This window comes from Rhyacophila brunnea, unplaced genomic scaffold (assembly GCF_057557595.1).
Source record: "Rhyacophila brunnea isolate RB1 unplaced genomic scaffold, BYU_Rbru_1.0 scaffold_4, whole genome shotgun sequence".
In the NCBI taxonomy this organism is placed as follows: Eukaryota; Metazoa; Arthropoda; class Insecta; order Trichoptera; family Rhyacophilidae; genus Rhyacophila; species Rhyacophila brunnea.
In genome coordinates this window covers 54,816,280-54,831,298 of record NW_028233068.1, presented here as the reverse complement: position 1 = coordinate 54,831,298, position 15,019 = coordinate 54,816,280, and the positions used below count along the sequence as shown (strand labels likewise).

General features: G+C 31.1%; 1 protein-coding gene across 2 annotated transcripts in view; it reads right to left on the bottom strand.

Moving 5' to 3' along the window:
* Window positions 1-15,019, bottom strand: part of cher (filamin A protein cher) — a 100,983-nt gene that overhangs the window by 71,178 nt on the left and 14,786 nt on the right. The window contains exon 1 of one of the 2 annotated variants that reach the window (XM_085954419.1): window positions 11,799-12,035. The exons of the other annotated variant lie outside the window; for it this stretch is intronic. The gene's annotated coding sequence lies outside the window, so the exon portion shown is untranslated. Of the gene's footprint in view, window positions 1-11,798; window positions 12,036-15,019 lie in introns of those variants that run through there. 2 annotated transcript variants of the gene reach the window in all.

Sequence of the window (15,019 nt, the reverse complement as noted above, 5' to 3'; positions counted from 1 at the left end):
GCAGATTGTTAGAACTATGAAACTTTTATGAATTTTGCGGTGAAACAAAAAACAAAATAATGTGCCAGGAGCCAAAATAAATATATTATATTATAGCACTAATTTTTGACAGCCGATACTAATTTACTAGACATGTCACAAAGTCGTATGTATCATCGTTGTAACACTTCATTGAAATACCGGCGTCTCAAAAATATTATTGGAATGTAAACTGTTAGTGAATTTTTCACTTAGTTGTAAAAAAATATGTATAGTTCAGTGCCCCACAGAATAGCGTAATACAAAAAATTGTTCTACCTTATAACCCAATTACTTGATATAGTTGTCTTCAAATTTCTTAACACACTTTTATTTAATTAATTAATTTCCATTTTTCAACATTACATACGATATGCATTCGTTAAATGCCCTAATTTTAATAATTATAATCACTGTACAGGTATTAACTGTAAATTATTGGTGGAACGACATTGCATTACAAGAATTGAAAATATAATTAATATTAAATTCTACAGGTTTTTTAAAAAGGTTTGTCGACAGCTATTTCGGTTGTAACACCATTAGTCTTGATAATGGTGTTACAACCGAAATAGCTATCGACAAACCTTTTTAAAAAACCTGTAGAATTTAATATTAATTATATTTTCATTTCTTGTAAAATGGAATTCTACCAAGTAAATGCTAACTCAATTAATAAGACAGTGTATTAAATGAAAAAATAATGTATAATATTTTTAATACATGTGTATAGTTATTACTTTTTGAATGCCATTGGTCGCCCGAAGAATGTCTTTAGTTCACCTCCAATAGACCTAAACACAGTGTTCAATCAGCTTGTAGTACTATCCGTAATTGCATAATATTAGTATGCATGCAAAACATGGAATTCCAGAGACTTAAGCTAACACAGCGTGGTATGGAGAGATACAATGGGTACGACATTACATTGTAAGGACGAAAAACAGAATAATTGGATAAGCAAGAGTGGATATGCGATTAACGAGAGCTGGCCAAATACCTAAAATGAAAATAGGCAGAACATATAGCTCGAAGGAGAGACAGCTGTTGGACGAATCTAGTCATTCAAAGGTACCGAAGACAAGAGATTGAAAGTGTTTGAAAGGAAGACCTAGTAGGCATGATATATTATTGAGTTACATAATTTATCGATGATCAGAGCCGGTTTTATTCGTTTATATTTTAGAGTATTTTTGTTTTAATAAATTTATTACGAATCGTGCCGTTGCTTTTTCGTACAAAGTGTTTTAAAGAGATAATTACATAGATTTATTTACATATACTTTTAAGAATTAAGAATTTTCTCGATTGCAGTTTTGGAAGACGTCTGTGGTAAGTTATGTTCTTCCATTTATTAGACCTTAATAATAAAATTGCTTTTAATAAAAATGATAGATTATGATTTTTGTGTTTCACTTGTGGTACTACTGAATTTTGGTTACTATTTCAATATGTACCTACTACTAAACAAAGAAGTAAGACCCAAATAGCGGTGGGCATATATTATGTACTTACCTCCTAATGAAATAGCAATAAATTTTTCTAAGTTATTAAATAACTTTAAAAACAATGACGTTTGAAGGTAATAGGTGGACAAATGGTAATATACATATATTTACATTCCAGATGATAGAAAGTCTCATTAAATTATATTCACTGTTGAAGCATGGTTTAATAATTTAAATTTATACACACTTATGATGTACTGTGAACATCTATATTCATAATATGTGAATAGTAATAATAATTGTAGAATGAGCCTTTGAATAAAAGATGATTGAATATTTTAAATTTATCTCTGTCTGTTTCGTCACCTGTAACCTGTTATAATATGGGATTCATATGCTACAATTTGAAGAAACCTGATGAAAAAGGTCGAAGTTACAGGTTACCGATCAATTTTGCTACCAACTTGAAGTTAGGACGTTTTGAAGCAATATTTTTTTATTTTATTTATTATAGTATTATAGTAATAGTGGTAGATTTGTTAAAAATATATTTTTGGTATAAAAACGCATTATAAAATACATTTTAGATTATCAAAGATGATGCATAAAATTTTTCTCTTTAAGAGGTCTCAGCTGAAAAATATTACCAACTCTTATCATTGAATTAGTTTCAATAAATTAATTTTGCAATTGCAGAAGTACCATAAAATTATTAATTGAGTTAGCATTTACTTGGTAGAATTCCATTTTACAAGAAATGAAAATATAATTAATATTAAATTCTACAGGTTAGCCTGTAGCCTGTAAAACCTGTAGAATTTAATATTAATTATATTTTCATTTCTTGTACCATAAAATTGTCTATACAGCCCTATAAAAAAACGCCCTGTATTTTTCACATATTAATTATGTAGGTACGTCTCTAAAACCCTTTACCTTTTTTATAAAACAAAATTTTTGTTTTTACTATACGTATCTAGTATACTAAATTACTTTAAAAAAATTGTAATAAAAATCGTAATATGATTCGCTTTAGCTTTTAGGCATGGTCCAAACACTTTGAACACCATTTTAATGTGTGATAATAATCATAATTCAATAATTATACGCCTTTTCCAAGCGATTACTCACATATTATATTATAATAAATATGATTAATATTCACTAATTAACTTGAATAAATCTTTTGCCAAAAGTTTAATTACAATAATGCTTTCAAATTGCTTTGATCTTGCAATCAAATTGCATCGAGTCAACCTGAAGTTAAATGTCAAAATTTCCACGCATTTCCGCCTCCGGTGATTTATTTCTTACTTGAGATTTTGAGGAACGGCTATTTGGTGATTTATGACATCCGCGTGTACCACGGATCTCCAGAAAGTGTTATTAAATCCGTTAATCATGGTCATGAATAATTTATTTAAGATAGTTTTAGTTACATATTTTTTCTCATTCAATTATATATATATATATATATATATATTTTCCTCGGACATCTGTCCGCATTTTAGTCATCTATAATAACGGTGTTGAAGACCTGTTATCAAATGATTATCTGACAACATTTACTTTTTATTAGCATTACGTGTCATAAATAACGAAAAATGTTTAGTTTTCATCACGGCTTTAATATGACATTTTTTTGGGTTGCTTCTATGGATTGTTTAAAAGTATCTGGCTATAATTGTATTAAAATTGTCTATTGAATGGATACCTGCGGGTCTATTCTATACTTATCGACCGCTTAAGTGATAGAGTGATAAATATTATCAAACTTAGGGTAGGTTTGTATCGAAGTATTAGCACTTGATGTAACAATTAAAATGAGTTGGTTGTAATTGTTGCAATAAGTGCTGTATTTTAACAGCAGCAAGAGAAGTGCTGTTAAAATATATGAAATATATTAAAATTAAAATATTAAATAATGATGCAAACCTACCCTAAGTTTCATAATATTTATCACTTTATCACTTTAGTGGTCGATAAGTATAGAATAGACCCACTGGAAAGAATAAATAGGTTCACCGTCCTTTGTTGGATGACATTCATCTCAATTTACTTACTTCTATTTGCAGTTTTGAAGATCAGTTCGCCCACCACCTGACGGCAAGCCACGTCCTTATCAAATAAACATCCTGATTACATATGTGGATATCTTTCAAAATTATGATTATTACTCACAGAAAGCTGTTAAATATAAATATTGAGGGATATCATTTAAGCCAGAACTGATTGAGTATCCGTTGACGCCATAATATACATATGGCTCCGTCAGTGAAATCAGTAAAAGTTGTTATTGTCTATTTAATACGAGCTCGATTTAAGACAGTGTATTTATAATAGAAAACACAAGTAATACTATTGACGATGAGACAATGGGTTAAGTATTATGTTTCGCCAAGTGGGCATCACACGAAATCAAATGATAGCCCGAAATAGTCGCAACAAGTGTTAGCGAGAATAAAATAGAGAAAGACTAAAATAACTGAGTCGACAGCAGACAGCTGTCCCAAACATATCTTCGCAGCTTCTGTAAACACAGCGGTTTGTTCATGTTATAATATGAAATACAATAACACGTGTGTATTGGTTATTTCGCATTGTTATGTTTTAATGTGGAATGTATACCAAAAATAAAATTCTTTACAGCATCCTCAGTACTGAGAGAAATACGTTTTTAACATAATATGTTATAATATTATTATCTGTCGATACAGAGATAATAAGATTGCATTATATTCCATGCATGTTCTACGCGTGGATCGCGATCAATCATAATTACCTACTGCAGGAGTTAGAACATCTATGTGCAGGAGTGAGAAAAATAGAAGATGTGAATCCTCGCGCCTTAAACTGAGGCGTAGTTCCTATCACCGTCGAGCAATAGGCTGTTTGATCAATAAAATAATAGTTTTACCGTGCTTTCTATTTGAAGGGGACAAATAATATGAGTACGATCAGTTAGAAGATGGATTTTGGTTACTTGATCTGGCTTTACTTGCTAATTTTACAGCTGAACTTAGTAATATTATATAGTATATGCTTAGAGCTATAAGGTAAAGGTAAGTGCATTGGAGAGATGGTCAGCATAGTTTCATTCTACAACCCAAATTTAATCTGTTGAGTACAATCAATACATCTGATCACTTACTTTCCTTGAAAAAAATCGCGACTTTGTATTTCAAACGTAGAATCAGGAGTTTGAAAAGAGACTTGTATGGTCAATCAATTGTAGGATAAAATTACATACCATTTCCATTCAAATTTGATTTGGTCATTAAATAAACTGCAGTAACTACCTATCATTGAAAGTTACACCTTGAGCAAACTATATCTTGAAAATGAAATAATAACTTGTAAAAATGTCATTTACCTGACGGCCTGCGCAGGAGAATCATTTTGAATTTTCGTGCCTAGACAATTTTTTCCCAATAATCGATTGAATTGAAATGCTAGTTAACCACCAATTTTGATACTGGATATTACCTAGATCATAGCTTACTTGAGCTTGGTCATGCCTGTTATTTTTCATTTGTTTGAAACATAATCGAGAATAGGCCGATTGTTCAGACCACGTATTAGATGATGTACAGATTTATGATAGAGAGGATTCAGAAGAAATTTGTCCGAAGTTATTACTTGGAGCCTAATGTCTAACGGGCATGCTTGAATACTATAGATTAAAAAATAAACATGAAGTTGCTACGATTGTTTTCCGACTAATGAGATCTGGTTCTTTTAGATAGTTACTTGAGAATGCATTAAACATTGGATGTTTCTCGATGTGTCATTGGTGATGCTAATTAAGGTAGCAATGCAATGGCTATGTCAATTGGATTCTTCGTAAATTAATATTAGGTAAAAATATATTATATTCTATGTACTTTAAGTAGTTTGAATAGGAATTATTTTATAAGTTCTTCACCATTCACTTGGAGACAGATTACGCACTTAAAAAATATTTTCTTAAATTACATTTTGAATTAGATTAACTAATAATTGTAATGACGATGCGTAATCATACCTACTGCCAATGTGTCATGAAATACTTGTAAACTCAATTTTTAAACGACATTAATGACAGATTGCACTTATTTCATAGAGAATATGAATGTAGTTACAAGCATTCCATCAAAATTAATGGATGCCAAAACAATTGACAGTCTCAGACCACTAATTTGTCTTTGTGAAAAGGACACGGAAATACTTTCAAGTCGAAGTTAGTATAATCAAATCTTGTTTTCAATCGTCAACTCGTCTTTTTTTCATTAATATTTATTTATTAAATCTTTAAAATATTGTTAAAAACAACGTGATACGTAAATATATTTAAAGTGAACACAGGTATAATACTAATACAGAGCAAAAGTACAACTAGTGTTGGCAACATTTGTATCATAATATCGAACTCGAACAAATATTGAGATTATCGGATAGATTTTACCTGTCACTAAGATTGACACTAAAATCTTAGTGACGATAGAAACAATAGTGACACGGTACACAGTAGCAGGTTCCGGATGTCAACGTTAAACATGTTTTAAAACACATTCTTGTAATAATAACATAAACCACATTTTATAATAAGTAATAAATACTTTGGAGTATGTACCTAGGTAATTATTTAATTAAAATGGAATTCTACCGATTAAATAACAACTGAATTAATGATTTAAAATATCACCGTCAATATTATATGCAAGCAGGCAAGGGCGGTTTTACTATTTTAGCGCCCGCCCTGTAAAAAAATTCGCCCCTTACATAATACAAAACCTATACACACTTGTACCTATACTACCTATAAATATTAAGTTCACTTGCGTTCGATTACCATTAAAATAGTACGGATTAAATAATTGATACCTACCTAATATAAGTGTAATAGAAAATTGACGGTCTCCTAAAACTGAAAAAATCAAGGATCTCCGATATTTTTCGTTAGTATAAAAATCATAGACTCTTCGTAATACATTATGCTTAAGAATGAAAAAAAAACTTTAAAGAATTTTAAACAGTCAACAAACAATTCATACACAATTATCAAAAACTATTTTTTTAGTTATTTGCACCGCAGTTGATTTTTTTATCATTTTTGTAGTAGTCTGTGTCCTCGAACTCGTTGGCATAATGCGTACAATGATAATTTTGTTTATATTTTCGATAGGTAAAATATTCACACATTTATTTAATGAAATTCTTCTGCAAAACGTTTTGTTGACCAGTAATTATGTTCCTATTAAATTATCAACATAGGAAAATTATATTCTTTACTGCAAAGTCAACAAGACTTCGTTTCTACGCCCCCAACTGAGCTTTGCCCGGGGTGGCTGCCCTGTTCGCCCTTACCTGGCTACGCCACTGTAAGCAATGGTCGGAGATTAAAAATTTTACTTTGTGAGTTAAAGATGTATTTTTATTTCTTGGAGCTCAAGCATTTTAATAATAAAATCTCATATCAACTGATGAAGATAAATTGCATAAAGAAATCGTAATGTCATGTTAGTCATTTGGTGAAATACATAAATCAATTTGATTGACCTGGTGACTAAGGAGATACGTTCAAAAGACATGATTTATGAAATCCGGGTGTCGGGAAAGCCTGATCACTTGTAGAGTGGTAATGAATTCCTGACTACCAAGCGATTAATCAATTTATTGGACATAAATCTATATTTTATATTAAAAAAATCGGTGTCCGTACTTATGTACGCGCGTTAGAAGTTATACTTCTTTGGCGTAACAAAACAAAAACAAAACTTGTGATAAACTAGATTCTTTGACTAGCTCTTAATTACCTTGTTAAATTACACTCAAGAAAAAGGACCGCTTATTGGAACGCCGTTGGTTTATTTCTATACACTTTAACTCATATTACTAAATTATATAATGGTTTCTCGTTGTTTTTAAGTGCCAACTGTCACTCCGACATATAATGGTTTGTTTACGTAAGGAATTGCAAATGGCCGAAAATAATAAATTTGCTGCCTAGGAGACGGAACAATTCTAAACTATAATATTATACTGTATAATCGTCAAGATTGCAGTATCACACTGTGGTGTAAAGGTAGTGCGTTCGGCTGATAACCGAACAATCGGTGGTTCGATTCCAATCCAATGCGTTTTTTTTTCGTGTGAAAAAATAAATTATGTTTTACATGTCACACGCCAAAAATACACTCTGATCTGATTTCCCAAACGCTCCAAAAGAAGTATAACTTCAAAAACATAGAAAATATAAATATTTTTTATGGTAATATAGGGCCGGTTACATTGTTAGATGCGATGGATCTAGAAGCTCGCCATAAGCTTTATGGAGGAACCACGGTGGGCATTCGGATCCTGGAGGAGATGAGCGGACACCATCAAGAGACACGGAGAGAAGCTGAGTGCGACCAACTGGTGAAAGAGAGTCCGGAGTAGAGAAATCTGAAGCAGAGTAAAGTTGTGCAGTCGGTCAAGGACCTGAATGATATATAGCGCCAGTTTGAGCAAGTAATGAAATGTAGAGTATGATCTGTGATCATCGTTTAAATAACACAAGCATGGATCATCTATTCTGTTGTAAAAGAATATGGGAATTTTACAAAAATAATTTGTAAAAAATTACATTGATAATGAAAATAAAATCTGAAAATATTGGTGTTTAATATTTCTTGCAGTTTATTCATTTAGTAGGCAAGATGTTGAATATTTTTGTATGGATTTTACGGATTCCTTAATCCCAATAGTGTCCGGAAACTTGTACGTATGCAGTTCGCCGTATCACACTTCACCGTGAAATGTTATATCGGAAATATATGGCCGTATATTAAAGACAGTCCAACCTCTTTGGGTCGTAGAGTACTGACATACAATCCATGTCTAAATAAAACTTGATACTTGTCGGCTTACACTTTACAGGAAGCCAGCAGCAAACAATTTTTGAAAATACCCAATATACTGGATTATTAATTGTTAGGTTAGATTAGTTTTTCATTCTTGAATTCGTGAATTTTGTCAAAATTAGCTATGAAAATTGAATTAATGTTCATATTAAATCTAATAAAAATGGACACCGTATAGTATTCAGTAAATATCAAGAATATCTTTAATTTTAAAGAATCCATGTTTATCATCCCAATTAATATGACGGAAATCAATAATATCTACCTATGATATTTTATATTATTGAGAAAACAATGGTATGTGTAGTAAAACCTGACTAATGACACAATAATGTGGAAGCACATTTCCCAGAAATAATAAAAAATGTATTTAAAAGAATTATAATAAAATTAAAAAATAGAATATATTATGAGAACCAACCACTCAGTTTAAATGTTATTCTAGTTTACAAAAACACATTATTTTTTTACAAAATTCTTATATCGTCTAATCTCTAAAATCCCGACATAACATCGTTGTTAAGAAATTAAATTGCAATAAGTTAAATTGCAAACCCTAATCTCTGCTGTAGTATTTGACGCGCGAATATAGCGCTTGGTAAATGATAATTATTTGAGAAAGTTAATCAATCTTGAACATCGCAGCCGAGGTGTCAGCCAGAAGACATTTGCCAAATAGTACAATGATCCTAGTCACGGCATACCAAATAAATTAATTAGTCTAAGTATACTGTACCAACGATTAAAATGATTACAACCATTCATGAGGACACTGGGTAAAGACTGAAGATTTAAAATATATACATAATTTGAAAAATAACCACTAGAAAGAATCTTTTTGAAAAAAATACAACACCAAGCAAGATTCGCGCCCATATGCTCTAACCGCTAAGCTACATGTGTCATTATGTCCTATCTCAGTTAGTATACTTAGTAAGCATAGTTCTTACAAATCCCACGGAAGCTTTTTAAATTGTAATATTATTTTGGAAATCGGCCTTTATACTGAATGTATTTACAGTGAGTGGCATGGAGGGCTGACAGGGCTCTAGCCTCTAGGCCCAGGTTCAGGGGGGGGGGGGTTGGCCAGGCAGGTCAACCAATCAAGTGAGATAAACACAAATCACAAATTTTCTCTAATTTTTATTTCGCAAATATTAACATTTTGAAATATGTATGCGATTATGTGATGCAATTTTTTGATTATTGTGTCAATACTCGACAACTAAACCGACAACTAACTATAATTCAAGTGGATGTATTAAAAAATACAAAAGGTCGCTATTAATTTTACCTCGAACACTACTTTCGAATATCACACTGTCGTTTACCTTAGTGATAGGTAGGGGGGGCGCCAAAGATCCTGGCCTGGGGGCCCGCTTCGGGATATGGGGTCCATGGGAAATGGGTAGCAAATAATCTATTAAGTACAGGTTTTTACGAACACAAAGTATTTAAAATGTGTTTGTATGTTTAAACTTGATCCTTTATTTAGTATGTAATAAGGCTTTTACCTACTTTTATTGAAAGTATTAATTTATAATATATTATATAGAGAATAATTATTAACTGTTTTAATTGTTAATGCGTATTTAACATTCCGTCAGCTGAATGCATAACTATTCTAACTTACATTTGAAATTTTTCAAGAGAGAGTTTTTTGAAACCACTTACTGAAATTATTTATTATCTTTATGGATAAATGTACGCATCATATTTTAGTTGGATTATTGATGAAAAAATCGGTGCATACATTTGTCTATATAAATAATAAATAACTGAAGTAGGCTGTTTCAAAAATATCCTCTGCAAAATATTTCAAATATGTGAGTTAGAATAGTTCTGCATTCAGCTGACGGTTGGTGAGTGCATATAGTACATGAAGATCCCAAAAGGCGAAACCCGGGTCGCAAAACCGATTCAAATGAAATTGTGCAAAACTTAAATTCATTAGAATTTATTATAATATTACAGTTTTTCGTTATACCAAATGATGATTATTTGATATTTTTGACTCTATATTAACTCTATATTAGTTTAGTAAGTTTTGGCATGTGTTTTTTTTATATTTTTGATTTACAGCCAAATAGTTCAATAGGCAAATTGGATATTTTACAACAAAATTATAGCATTGTGCTTTATAGCTCTCAAGTAAGTGCGTACACCTATATATTGTCTCTTGTGCATCTATTGTCGTTATAACGACGTTTGTATCGGTCTGGCTAGATTGATAAATGTTTTTGGGTCTGCAGCAGGAAGCAAATCGTCGATGACATTAAGGTGCGTGCAAATGAACCGAAAAATGCATTCGACAGATATTGATCTACGAGAAATGGGACAGGATGTCAGTTAATGTTTGGAGAGACAAAGTAAGAAATAATTTGAAGTTAGAAAGCTTTGCTCCAGTTTTCTTTCAAGAGTGTAAAGTATAATATTTCTATTAGGTATCTATCCACCCAAAATATAATCCCATAAATTGAAGTAACAGATCAAACGTAGGTATGTCTCTAAATAGTCTAAATATATAGATTGTGGTATTTAAAATTCTATTGGATGACCGAAAGAGTGGGGGTTTTTTAACGTGTGCCTGGATCCAGAGTGTACAACTAATATTCCTTCATCTGTAGAGATTAACGTACTCTATTTTGGAGCAGATATGGTAGTTTACATATTATAATACTGTGACTGAATTTTAGTAATTGATTTAGGTGGACCTTGTAGTCTAAAGCGTATGGCATTGGAATCTCATCCAAGGGCCCCAGATTCGATTCTTGATGACGCCACGATACATTTATATAATCTTCTAAAAACTTGGAGTTTTCTGTGACCATCTCACTATTACTACAATACTACTTTAAAATGAGTTTCGTGACATGCCATAGTGTTAAAAAATGGAAACTCGAGGCAGCTATCAAAATTAGTGACACTTGTTTATATTATATTTATTTTTTTATTTATTGATTGAATAAAATAAACAATGGCGGTGTATACATATGAAAATAAACAAATCAGTGAAGTTTTCTTATGATATGTGTAGTATAATCTAGTAAAGATAGTATTAAAATGGTAAAATTATATAAAAAACAACGATTATATCAAAATTAAAGAAATCCGAAGATGAAAAAATAATTGAAAATAGTTAATGTAGTATTATTAAAATAGGTACCTACTTATATAATTAATATTATTTATCTTTATATAATATTATAGTCGTCTAAGTATGAAGAGAGAAAAGAAAAGTGAAAGAACAGAAAAAAACTTACACACATTATAATATTATATTAGTATAATTAACATACATTTTATATTGTCTCGGAATTGTTATTATTTGAATTAATAATATATATATCTGTAAACATTAAATAGTTATAATATAGGTTTTTAAAGCATGTAGATACAGGTAGATAATTAAATAAAACAGAAATTTCAAAAACTATTACAGACTTACCGTATTTTTTTTGACAGCTATTAATACTTATTTCAACAATTCACTTTTGCAGAACACATCCGCATATCATTAAAATTTATAATTATGTATAATATTTTGGTCGTATGGAAAACAATGAAAAGGAATTAAAATAATGAGCTTATTTTTCTATCAATTATTATTGATAGTCATCGAAAGTGCTTTATCGAAGAAAAATACGTAAGATTAAGTTGTTGTATCGAATGTCGAAGATAAACTGATGTATTCAGATTTAAGTTGTAGCGTAGGTATCTACATATTTTGCTAGAGGGAAATGGAAACTTTTATTACAGGGTGCCACATAAGACAAAACTAAAAGCTCGAGATCGAAAAAACAAAGATAGTTTAACTCAATGGCTATGTCACATATATATAATATTAACACCCTTTCACATGAATTATTTTCAGGCAATATTATTTTAATTAACATTGAAAGATCTAACGATGCATTATAAAAATATACGAACATCATGAATATTCTGGGCAGTACGTGTAAATTTTATTTATAGTTTTGTTTGTCGTAGATATAAAATAAGATATCTGATTCATCATTTCACATTTCAATGCATTGTAAAACAATCATCGCATCGTTCTGTCTCCTTTCCTATACTGACAATTTAGTTTTATTTATATTTCTTAAATAATTGTGTGCAGTATATTGTGCATATTATGATATATTTTTCATGATATTTTCAAATACATTGTTTGTCGTAGTAATAATCTTTCTTTGCCGATTTTTACTTAACGCAAATTCATTTAGTTACATAGTATTATGTTTAATCATCAAAAGGTATTGATATTCCCATATTTTGAGCATGGGAAATAAAAATCCTGACTTTCAATTTCAGTTTATTTTTAACATATTCTGGACATTACAAATTATAAGTTCAGGACGCTTAAATATAAAGATACAAAATCAGTGAAAATACAATTATACATATATGGAAATTCAAAGTACTCCAAGTTTGCTAAGGAGACTCTATTTTAAGAATTTATAAAATAGTGTCCACCTAAACTCACACCCATGCAAGTAGAATATATCAACACCCGAAGCAATTTGGTTGAACATAGTTATCGACCTCTTAATTGGCATTACCAGTGGCAGGTTGTTTCTGCACATTAGGAGAATAAACAACTGATGCTCTCTATGTCTAAGATATTTATCAAGGACACACAGGTCAACACTGCCCAAAATGGCAGAGATCTCATTTTTTGGTTTTTTCTTACACTTGTGACGTTAAGAATGTAGGTATATTTACAGTTAAGCATTATAAAAATATTAAATGAAATAGCTATAGGTATGAAGGTTTTCATTAAATAACTATGTATAATTAGCCTGGGTGACAGATGTTTCAAATGGCTAAGTACACATCTCCTTTATTAATAATTATATATTAGGTACATAAAATAGATTTTTGGCATGACATGTACGCCATTATTTAATCATAAAGATAGTCCAATACACGAATTAAATTAATATACGCGCAATCTTGACGGCGGGTTCATTTAATTTAAATAAGCGAAACCAAATAAAATGTAAATGTCATTTGGGCTTAGCGCCCGGGTTGCCAGAATAATAAACAATTGTTTATCTAGCAATGCAACGTGATTATTGCTTAATGTACGTTGTTAATCGCAAAGTTCAAAAATAATTTTCTGGGGATTCAAGGTTACAAAGCAAAAATATTTCAGAAAATATAATTTTCTTTGGTTCAAAGAAAAGCGGAAAATATTTTCGATAAACACTATTAGTCGAGTCAGATGGGAAAGAAAAATAATGCGACCATACTTTCTTGCTTAGTAAAAAGATATCCAGAGTTGGAACATAACAAAATGTCCAACTACAAATACCTATAATAATTGATTAATTCCAAACAACGTAATAATATGTAAATTACTAAATAAGCAGGAATAACATAAATATTCGTATGATATTATCAAATGGAATTGGTGACCAGACCGAGGAAATTGGAGTTTGCACCAATTTAATTCTAAATTAACTCATCGAACTATCCATCTATGGGAATTTTTCATTTATTTTAAAATCATCACCGGCTGCGGTCGATCCAACGCTGAATGAAGGTCTCCCCTAGCACCTTACACTCTTCTCGGTCCTTAATTTTTCGCTGCTATGTACCTAGATCAACCGAACTCGATGAGTTCGTCTATCCAGTTGATTTTAGGGTGTCCCTGTTATCGTTTAGTGCACCTTGGGTGTACTATATGACAACATTTGTCGAGCGATTGTCTATCCGCCGAGCGGCATGTCCAGTCCATTGCTATTTAATCTGCTTAGCGACTTCTGTCACATTGCGTACTCTTGTCTGCCTCGTTATTCATTTGGTTTATTTTGTGGTCTTTTCGCCTTATTCCCAACATGCATCTATCCATGTTACGTTGCGCTACTCGTACTTTTTGTGTCTCAAGTCAAAAATTCATGTTTCCAAGGACGCACTAAAATCCGCTGAATAGACGAACTCATGAAATTCAGTATATGTATGTGCCAGCAAAGAGCTAAGGACCGAGAAGAGTGGAAGGATCTAGGGGAGACCTTCATCCAGAATTGGATTAACCCCGGCTGATAATGATTATATATATATATTTGTGCACTTTTCCGCGGATATTTATGGGATATGATTCACTATTGAATCTTGGTCTGATGTACCTACCTAATGTTAAAAATCTATAATTATCATCATTGACAGATGGACTGAGCGACTCAGATATAACAAATAATTAACTCATTGTAATTATTATGCAAAGAAAAACCGTCAACTATTATTGAGCAAGTTGCTTTTGGCGATAACCCAAGTTATTGACAGTTAACGATAATAAAAAAATAAATGAAATGACCGGAATATACGACAAAGCTTACTTACTATCTGGCGTTTATTTATTAAGCTTCGTATGTTATGAAAAGCTCCGGTATGAAGATGTTAAAAGCTCTAATTTTTTATCTGGTTGTGACTTGGTGAAATATGACTCGTGTCTAATAAGCAATTTTAAGCACGATGTATCATCTGAGATAACGCTAATCAAAGGATTGCAAAGACACATTTTAGTATTAGAGGTTTCTCTAAATAGTAGCTAAACGCTGCATGTATCGCCTGACTTCCAAGTGGAATTAATACAACGATTATTAATGAGATAACAATATCGTTTAATACCTAAGTCATTATACATTTAGTGACGACAGAACTAAT